Source organism: Glycine max, chromosome 19 (genome assembly GCF_000004515.6).
Source record: "Glycine max cultivar Williams 82 chromosome 19, Glycine_max_v4.0, whole genome shotgun sequence".
NCBI classification, from domain to species: Eukaryota; Viridiplantae; Streptophyta; class Magnoliopsida; order Fabales; family Fabaceae; genus Glycine; species Glycine max.
The window spans coordinates 5,032,589-5,043,211 of NC_038255.2; the positions used below are offsets into that span (position 1 = coordinate 5,032,589).

Sequence of the window (10,623 nt, forward strand, 5' to 3'; positions counted from 1 at the left end):
ATGACGTCAAAACAAACATACAGTGTGTGCTTCTACTGGCGGCAGTGGCTCAAGCTGGTGCTGGCGGAGGTGCCGTCAGAAATCAAGACCCTGTTCGATGAGTATTCCGAGAATGAGCTCATGACACCTTCGCATCTCAAGAGATTCTTGATCGAAGTGTAGAGGCAAGAGAAGGCCACTGAAGAAGACACACAAGCCATCATTAATAGGTTTAGGCATTTCCATCACAAAGGGGTTGGCCTCAATCTTGAAACTTTCTTTAAGTACCTCTTTAGTGAAGATAATCCTCCTCTTCTTCCTTCTCATGGGGTAAGCAAGAAAAAAAAAAAAACTCAGCATTTTGTGTTTTCCTATTTGGGTTTTGTTGGAGACAGTTTGGGTCTACGAGATCTGGATTTAGCATTGTTTACTTTCCAATTGGGTGTTCTTCTTTTCTCCCTAGATTGGATTTTACTGGATTCATTCCCTTATTATAATTTTTACTATATTTGTTTGATGTACTTTTTCAATTGGGGTGTTTGGTTTTATTTTACTTTAGTTTTTGCAAAAGCTTGGTCTACTCTTGCTAGTTCTCGTTTAGTGTTATACACAAAAGGTTAATCGTAACTAAATCTATGGTGATTTAGCTTCTTCTTGGTTTTCTAGTTTGTATTTTTGGACTCAACTCCCCCTACCCCCCCCCCCCAAAAAAAAAAAAGAAAAGTATGAGTTTTATTGCATTTTAGTTTACCTGTTGACCATGAGGATTTGTGACTCAAGTTCCTAATAGAAAATGATAACACGATTGAGGATTAGCATTTTTCTCGCCTCAATTTTCAGAATGGACTCATCATTTATGTAGTTGAGCCATTCTCTTATAAGTTGCTTCTTTTGGGAAGGACAGGGCATTGCAAGGCATATGAAGCCTTTTGATTTATATTACATTCATGGAAATACCCTTTATTTTTTGATACACTATATAATGTCATAGTGTCTTCAGGATATGGCATTGCTTTTTAGTTTTTACATTGGTTTTTATTGTGTTTCTGGGAATAAGTCATTTAGATTAGGATTTTCTTCTTCTCTAGTGCCTTAATTTGATAAAAATCAGCCCCGAGATATTACAAAGAGGGTTTTAGGGGCAAAGCTTTGATTTTCATATTGAATTTCATCCAAATTTTTTACAAGTCATTGTTACTTCCATAAATATTGATATTGTATCATGCTTAATTATATGCATCTTCTTATTCTGATCATTGTCTGTTGTGTGATCATTTCTTCCATCTCAGGTGCACCATGATATGACTTTACCCTTGTCACATTATTTCATATATACTGGCCATAATTCCTATTTAACTGGGAATTAGCTGAGCAGTGACTGCTGTGACATCCCTATCATAAATGCACTGAAGAAAGGTGTATGGGTGATTGAATTAGACATATGGCCAAATAGATCAAAGGATAATATAGATGTGCTTCATGGAAGGTAAGTTTAGTAGTTTACAGGTAGAATGATGTTGACTTCCATACATGAACTCATGCCATCTCCTTTTGTCTCTCTTTTTCCCTCATTTCTCTTTAGTGATCAAGCAGAAGTCAAAGAAATAAGTTAAATAGTTTTGAAAATTGTTATTTATTTTAGCTATCTTTCTCTACTCTGACTTGCTGCAATGAGTTGAGTGTAAGCATGAATTTCCTTGAAGATAAAATTTTCTAAAGGATGAACAAAATTTTGCAAACTATCTAGCTGAATGTATATGTTGCATTCTTTCGAATGCTATCTTGTACCATCAATTAATTTATTTGTTCCTTTGCACTATTATGTGCAGATTTTCAAGCCAAAAGATAACATGCATGCATATTGGAAATTGGATTTTTATCACTAAGGTTTACATGGCTTAAATGCAAAATGGAAGATTGTATTTTACTAGATGAACCTTAGTTGAATGGATGCATTGGAAGTTATTTTTGTTTCAACTTCCAAGAGAACTTATTTCTTATAGTTGGTGGCAATTTTCACTATAAATAGAGAAGAGAATTAATGGAGAAACAACACATGTAGAGAGAGTGTGTGAGAAGAGATATTGTGAAACAAAGTCACTTTGTTGAGAGAAAAATATCTTTGTGTGAGAGTGTTAGAATTTCTTGTAATCATTGAGTGGGATACTCGGGTTTGTAGAGTGATACACTATTTGAGATGGGTTAAAATCTTGTAGTCATTTTTGTGATAGTGAAATACTTTTGAGACGGTTCCATGGATGCAGGCAAGAGGTGCCGAACCACGTTAAATTTTTGTGTTTGTTATTATTTTTCTTAACGTATAATCTTTGTTGTGTTCTCACGATCCTTTGTGAGTGTGGGTAATTTTATTTGTGGGAGCGTTGATTACCCAACATTATGTTCTTTATGTTTGGTCGTTCTCTTGATAATCTAGGATTAATCGTATATTTTTGTGAATGTTGAGATTTTTATTTTCATTCAGTTTGACAATAATTTTGTTGTAGGATATCAAGGAAGGATGGTATGGTGGGGGAAGCATTGTTTTTGCAGTTATTGTTGTTATTAAGTTCTTTTCTACTCTTTCTAGGTCCCTGCTAATGGAATTCTAATCACTGGCCACTCTCTTGCAATTTATGAATCAAGTATGACTTGGGAGAGCAAAATTGTAAGTATTTATTAATACTTGGTTGATTTATCATCTTGTCTAATGGAGTTTGTGTTCATTAGAACTGTTTGACTGCATTAACCATAAGTCAATAATATGATTTTGGCCGCATGTCCAACAGTTAACCCATTCTTTGAACAAACTCAAACCTTTTTGTGTGTTATTTGGCTTGTAGAATTTCTACTACATTTGTTGACTATTTTCTCATTGTAGCATGTTTTATTGTGTTTTTAATATATGTATGTCTATGTGCAAGAGAAGATATGTGGAGGGTGTGTGATGCATTTGCAATACAAAGACAGCAAATACATGATAATTTCTAATGAAATCCCTGTCAGCGACAACATTGACACTAGCATCAAATGTGTACAGGAGTGATTTACAACCCGCACACAGTAGCCTACTTTGTGATCGTAAAAATTACAACCATTATTATTTGGGCTCTCATATTGTTTTTAATTTTTTCGATACACTTCTCCTATGTTCCAAAATTGTTTATGGGTCACCATTTATGTTTCGGTTGGCAAAGTTGTATAGCGGGTTATATATGCCTCAATTTTCAACATTGCTCGCTCTCTGGGATATATTTGTCGTTCCTTTTAGTAATTAATGAATAGTAGTAGTAGTGAAGTACTTGTCCAACACTGCAGTTATTATAGTTAGAGTTCTACTTCTAATGTTTTAAGATTTAAGAGAGCAATCGTGAAAAAACTAGAATTACAAGTTACATTTCTCTCAAAGAGATGTTTGTCTTTCTCTTTCTACTTTAAGTATTATTCTCCTTCTTAATATATATATATATATAGCATTTGACTTTATTTTTATTTTCCTTGTAATTCTTCATATGATTAACGGTTAGTTTTAATTATTATCAAATTTTATGGCTTTAGAAGTTGTAATAAACATTTTAGATAAAATTTCAAAGATGGATTTCATATATATTAAAATTAACTAAAGTATAACTCATCTATTTTTAATTCAATGACCGACAGTAAAAAAATATTATTATTATAACTCCTAAGGTGATTACTATTGTAAAAGTTAAAAACTTAAGATAAGTACATGATGATTTGTAATTAAATAATAATATAAAATCATTTTATATCATCAAAGAGAAAGAGAATAAAAATTTAATTTAAGCATCTTTAAAGGAAATGTAATTTGTTTCAAAAAGCATTCAATTAATCTGAATCATAAATGAATAGTTAAAAAAATTGGTGAGCTAGATAAAAATAGTTAGTATTATATGTTAATTGTTGATTATTTATTCATCATTTAAAATTATTGTGTATTTTTATTTTAATCTTGATTATTTAAATATGATCTATTAGGGATGGATCCAGAGTCAAGCAAGGACCTTGACCCACTCCCTTAGGATCCTTTATGTGTATATGAGAAAAAACTAAAAAAAACTAAAAATAAAAAAAATAAGTTTAAAATGGGTAATTGTGTGATGCTGGACTCTTCATGTTAGCATAGAGTAAAATATGAGCTTACATACACAAACATGAAAGGAAGATCACTAAAATATCTTGTTCTTCAACAGGTGGTCAAGGTTGCTGATTTTGGGGTTGCCAGGGTGCAAACTTAGTTTGGAGTGATGACAATTGAAATTGGAACATACTGTTGGATGGCTCCTGAGGTATGGATTTTCTTGGACTTCAGTGTTTTTTCCTGATTGATTTTTTTGGTGACATCATTGATCATGGTGCAATACTAATTCAAGATCAGTATTTGTTTATGGTACAAATTTATGTTCTGCCTGTTTGAAAAATGAGAAATATGATGGACAGGGAAAATAATGAATTGTGATTTTTATTTATATATTTTGGTTGTGTGGTGAAAGGGAAGTTGAGATTAAGTGTATGAAAAGCATCTTAGGTGAAATTCAGTTTCAAGTCAATCAATCCTTGAGAATATAAATGTATAGTACCCGTGTAGACACAATATTTTTTATCCTCACCTTTATGGATTTAATTATAATCATTTTATGTGTAAATTTGTTTTGTATTAGTAAAATGGTCTCTTAATTTTTTATATTTAAAAAAAACATTCTTAGAAGGTTATTAAGAGGACCATCTTAGAAACAATTTTATGTAAAACCGTCTTAGAATCTTTTTTTTGTTTTTTAATTTTTTTAAAAAATATTCTAAGACAGTTATTTAGAGAATTATCTTAAAAAGTCAAGACTTTCCACGACATTGAGTTCAAAGACAGTTCAAAACCGTTGTCGAATGTCCCTAAAAACCGTCGTCATAGACCCTTTTTTTAGCAGTGACAATAATAATATTTACATGGTACAAAACATATATAAATATATATATATATATATATCATACAATAGCAATCTTCCAACATTTAAGACATATAATCATTCACTCATTCATTCAGTTAATAGCAACCACACATATATGTATAGTAAACAAGTATATCCTTACATTTCCACCTAAGTTACTACGATCTTTGTAGGGTGAAATTACAAGTACAGGGGATGTATTAATCCTACTAAGTTCATACTTATCTTATTTGAAAGCTAAGACAATTATCTACAACTCTTATGTTGATCACAAAAATTGGTTTGACTATTAACTATGTCTAAACCTAAGGTAAATATTGAATCATTGCTTAATCCTAACAGCTCAACCTTTGCTCAATTTGTTTCTCTAGGGGGATATACAACTCTGAATTGGGTTAAACCAACGACATTGGTTAGCTAAACTCCAGGGCTACAACTTTCATGCAAACCACAAAACCTAATTCAATCATTTGCTTAGTCATTTGTACGATACAAGTTAATTCACGTTGTCACAAAAATAGCACGGGCTTCAAACTGATTTTCACTAAGCACGAACATGCTCTCATAAAGCATAACGCGCTTCGCTAAAAACATTCATTTCATGAAGCAAAAAAGACACAATTCAGACCTTAAAACATACCCAAACTCAAAACGAATAGCACACTAAACATGTAATCACATCATGGGGGACAAAACCCCTCAATCAATTTCAAGAAAACATGCAAGAATCAAGAATTCCTAAATTTCTAGGTTTCTAACATTTAAAGAAAAACACTCAATTTAACCATCCAATTTGCATTAAGGCATCAATTGACCCATCAAACATGAGCAATTCATAGTTATCAATGTGCAAGCAAAATTAAAACGCATAAAACACCCCAAAATTAACACCAATTTGATCCTCTAAGGATCCCTACACATGTTCACTCTAACCACAATTGCGACAAACTCTTCCCTTACCTCTAAGCGGGCTCACGTGTGTAGTCCAGCAGCGATAGTAGTGTCTCTAGCGGTTCCCTAAGATTCCTCAAGTTTTTCCTTTGGTTGTTCTGCTAGAGTTTCCAAGTGCTAGAGAGAAGGGGAAGGGATTTGAGTCTCACTTTCACTGTCTCCATGCGAGGGACATTTCTCTCTCTACAAACATTATTTCACAAATCCCTGGTGGGAATGTGCAAAAATAAGTTCTAAAGATGATGTCCACATTAAGGACAATCCAATAGGTAACGGGTAACGAGTATGAGATCGAAGTTTTATTAAGACAAGTTTAAGTATATGTGGGAAAAAGAGAGGGTTTTGAGAAAGAAAGAAGGAAGAACAGATTTGGGACAAAGAGAGAGCATAAGAACATATTGTAAATGTAAAAACTAATATAATATGTTTCTATTTATAACTTAAGTACTCTGAGTCTATTATTTACTCTATTTTTATTTATTTTATTATATATAAAAAAAGAATTCTATTTTACTCTTTCATTAAATAAATAACCAATTAAAACATCTATTTATTTTGTAAAACATCATTTTACTCTATTTATTTTCTAATGATATGAAATTCTTATTTTAATTAACAAAAACTCTTTTTTCTTATTTATTTAATTTTTAAAAACAATATTAATTTTTAAATAAAACTCTTTATTTATTTTATGAATAACTGAGTATTACAACAAACATCCCCCGTTAGAAAAAAATAGTTCAACCACCAAATGCTTCAATACTCCAGGGAGAACATGATGCAAATAATAATATGGTTGCACTAAATATGGAACTCTAAACACCGGAGTTTCTTTCTTTGTCCTTGTACCTTTTAAGACTTTTAGGAAAATTTCTCACAATTGCTTCTCCGGATAGGGTCAGAACATATTGGTCCTCATGAAATAGATCCAAAACTCTTGAATTGAGTTTTGAATAAAATTTGAATAATTATATAAAGAAATAGTTTAAATATATCAACTTAACACCTTAAACTGAATTGAATGCTAGTTTCAGTAACTCCATGGAAGAACAGGAACGTTATTCCCTTGCTAATTAACATATAGAAGTAGAGAAAACACAATCACATCACATATCTGAAAGACTGAAAGAACGTCCAAAGAAATATACACCCTCAATATATTTTGAATTTAATATGATAATAATAAGGCTAAGGTATGTAGACAAAAGTAAACCCTTTTGTTGTAAACTGGGATCTGTCAGAAGAGACGTACTTTTACTAACAGCAATATAATGTTGATTCATAGTAATCTATTGAAATAACTATTTTATTCACCTCCCTTTCTGCAAGGGTAGTGTTCAATTTTACATACACTCCAAAGTTAGAAAATAAAGGAAATGATATTTAATTTAGGCTAAATCTAAAAGACTTTAGATATCAAGGAACAAGATTGCATGCATATACAAAATAGTTAGCAACATATGTACAGATCCAGTGAATCACTGATATGTATAGTGAAATTTTTATGAGCAATGAAAATATGATAATCATAGTGGCATGCTTTGTACACAGTAGGGTAAAACATGAAACAGAAATGGTGTGAAAAAAAATAAGATTCACATCAATAATATTAGATAAAAATTTTGTGCATTGACGCAAATTTATTCCACGAATCAACTAGTTGGTTATAATAATATAAAAGAAACTAGATAATGAAATAATCCGTGTCAATTCAGTATGTAGATTAACAATGAACTTTCATTTCACATTTGGCAAACAAAATCAATGAAACAGACAACAAAACTTTTATTTCATACAGATAATTGTCAACAAAACACCAACAACTCCTACTACTTTAAGCAGTAGAATATTATGCACCAAGATAAAATGGAAAACTACTACAACAACAACTACAAAAGCCTTATTCTACAAGGTGAAGTTGGCTATACATATATCACTCAACACCATTAGACTCGATTAAAAACCAAATATGTAGAGATGTTATTCGCCTTTACATCCTTCTTAATAACTCCGTCCAATGTCCTTCTTGGTTTTCTTTTCTCCCTTTCCATAGGACTAAAAAACAAGCCAAGATTGAAAACTAACAAGCATAAAATTCTCTGGGATTCAGGTTAGAATGCAATGGTTCAAGAGCCCTTACATGACCCCACAGTCTTTTGCTTTGAAGGACTCTGCAGCACAAGTTATTGGCTTAGAATATGAAATAGAACAGTAAAAAAGTACACACACAAAAACAAAGTCCACAAGTTCATTAGCTTATTCCTCCAAATGCTTAAAAGCTAAATTGAATATTGAAACAAGTCGACAAAAATGTCAAAAAGCTGAGATCTTTATTCATGGTACTAGCATTCTACTATTACATTTGTTGATAAATGTGGTTTCTCAAAGATGGATCACCATTATAAGATAGTACTTGTTATTGAAAAATATAATATTGAGGATAAGTATATTAGGATTGAAAAAGGATTTGGAAAAAAAATCTAACAACTAGTAAAAATAAAAGAAATCAAATCATTGATAATTTAATTTATATTTGTTGCATAGTATGCAATTAATATCACTGATATGAGCGCTATTATCACAAAATAGAGGTGTCAATAACTTTACCTTTCAGTCTTGGATTTGGAATCTACATTTCACTGTAGTCGTAAAGATAACAACTCTTACATATATCCAATCATGTATGTTGTTGAAGAACTGAAAAATAGGTATGTCTCCATGAACTTTTTATAATTAAAGTTCCACAAACACCCCAAAATTCCAAACCGAGGCTGACGTAAAATCCAAGTTTTATGAGATCATCCTCGTTTGCATTAGTGTCATTCTTAAGAGTTGTTCTAGTTGGCGGGACCACTGCCATTGGGCATTGGTTTGGGAGTGGCTAGTGGGCCACAAAACCCAATGTTCCCAACATATGCAAAGGCATAAAAGGACTGTAGTTGAGTGCGTATTGGAATTTCTCATGATAAGTTGTTGAATGACAACTTCATATAACTGAGAAAACTCAAATTTGAAAAACTAGTCGGCATTCCAACATAAAGATAGTTTCTTGATAAGTCAAGTGATTCCAACATTTTCATGTGACCAATGTTGCTGGGAATTAATCCTGTGAGATTATTTCTAGAAAGATTTAAGCCAACTAATGCAAGAAGTTTTGCTAGACTATGGGGTATCTCTCCTGTTAAGTGGTTACCAGAAAGATCAATGAATTTCATAAGTCCAAATTTTTTCCCATATTCTCAGTTTTGTCCTTTCCATGCTAACATTGTTACATCAACAAAATACAAAGTTGAGCTATCATCAATATATCCACTTCTACCATATAAAAGGGATTCTCTAGGAAACTTCATATATGACAAAGTAGTTATGTGACTGAAGCATTGTGGTATTTCCCCTATAATATTATTTGTAGAGAGATCCAACACATGAAGAAATAATAGATTACATAGACTTGTGGGTATGTTTCCCTGGATCTTATTACCTCTTAGACTCAAAACAGTTAAATCGTGCAAGTTATGGACTATCCATGTTGGTAATGCTCCTTCAACAATGTTATCTCTAAAATCAATGACTCTTAAGCTTTTACAAGGAGTCAAAAATGGAATTTTGCCTGAGAAATTGTTATTATCTAAATCCTTAAATATGTTTTTGATCCCTAATAAATATCGGATTTTTGTGTTTGCTTCCTAATAAATTTTTGTTTTGCATTCGGTCCCTAATAAAATAATACTTTTGTTCTTGATCCTTGATATTTTGTTTTAGTCTCTAATAAATTAGTGAATTTTATGTTTACTTCCTGATAAATTAGCGAATTTTGTTTCAATTCCGACTAATAACAAATAGAAAAATTTATTAGGGACCAAACATAAAATTCGCTAATTTATCAAGGACTTAAAATAAGTGCAAAGGACAAAAAAAATAAAATTGTTGTTTTATTAGGGACCCAACACAAACAAAAATTTATTAGGGAGCAAACACGAAATTTGAATATTTATTAGGGATGGAAAACATATTTAAACCTTATCTAAATGCATCAACTCTATTTTTCATAAAGTACCAAATGACTTGGGTATTCTCCCTGATAGACTATTGTTTGCCAAATTTAGAAATGTTCAAATTTGAAATTTCTCCCAGCAATCCGAAAGTGGTTCTGCTAGTAAGTTACTAGACAGGTCAAGATAATATAAAGACACTAATGACATTGCACAAAGGGAAGATAAAGTCCCTGAGAACATATTTGAGGGAAGTAAAGCATATGCATCTCCAGAAAAAAGAGGTAGTGAACCTGACAAATTGTTGAAACTAAAGTCCCATACAATCAAATCCATTTTACTTGTTATTCGTAATGATTTTGGTAAGACTCCACTAAGTTTATTATGTGAAACATTCAAGTAATCCAAACTTGAAGATATGTCAGAAAACCATTTAGGAAACAAATCTTTAATACCAGTATTAGAGATTTGCAGCACCACAAGTTTCCTTTGATATGTAAGCCATATTGGGAATTGAGGCTCAAAAATGCATGATGATGCACGTAATTCTTGAAGTTGAAAAGGTGGAACCCAATTTGGATTGAAGTTAAATGAATGTGAATTTCAACTAATGATTCCAATCAATTTATTCGAAGAAAGAGACAAGTCTGTCAGATTATAAAGTTGCCCAATATTATATGGAAATGTCCCACTCAATTTCATTATAGGAAAGGTCTAAATATCAACAGGTAATGGCCCAA

The 10,623-nt window shown here is 31.7% G+C and overlaps 1 pseudogene; it reads left to right on the plus strand.

The window, feature by feature from the left end:
* Window positions 1–1,881, plus strand: LOC100788631 (phosphoinositide phospholipase C 2-like; annotated as a pseudogene).
* The last annotated feature ends 8,742 nt before the right edge of the window (window positions 1,882–10,623 follow it).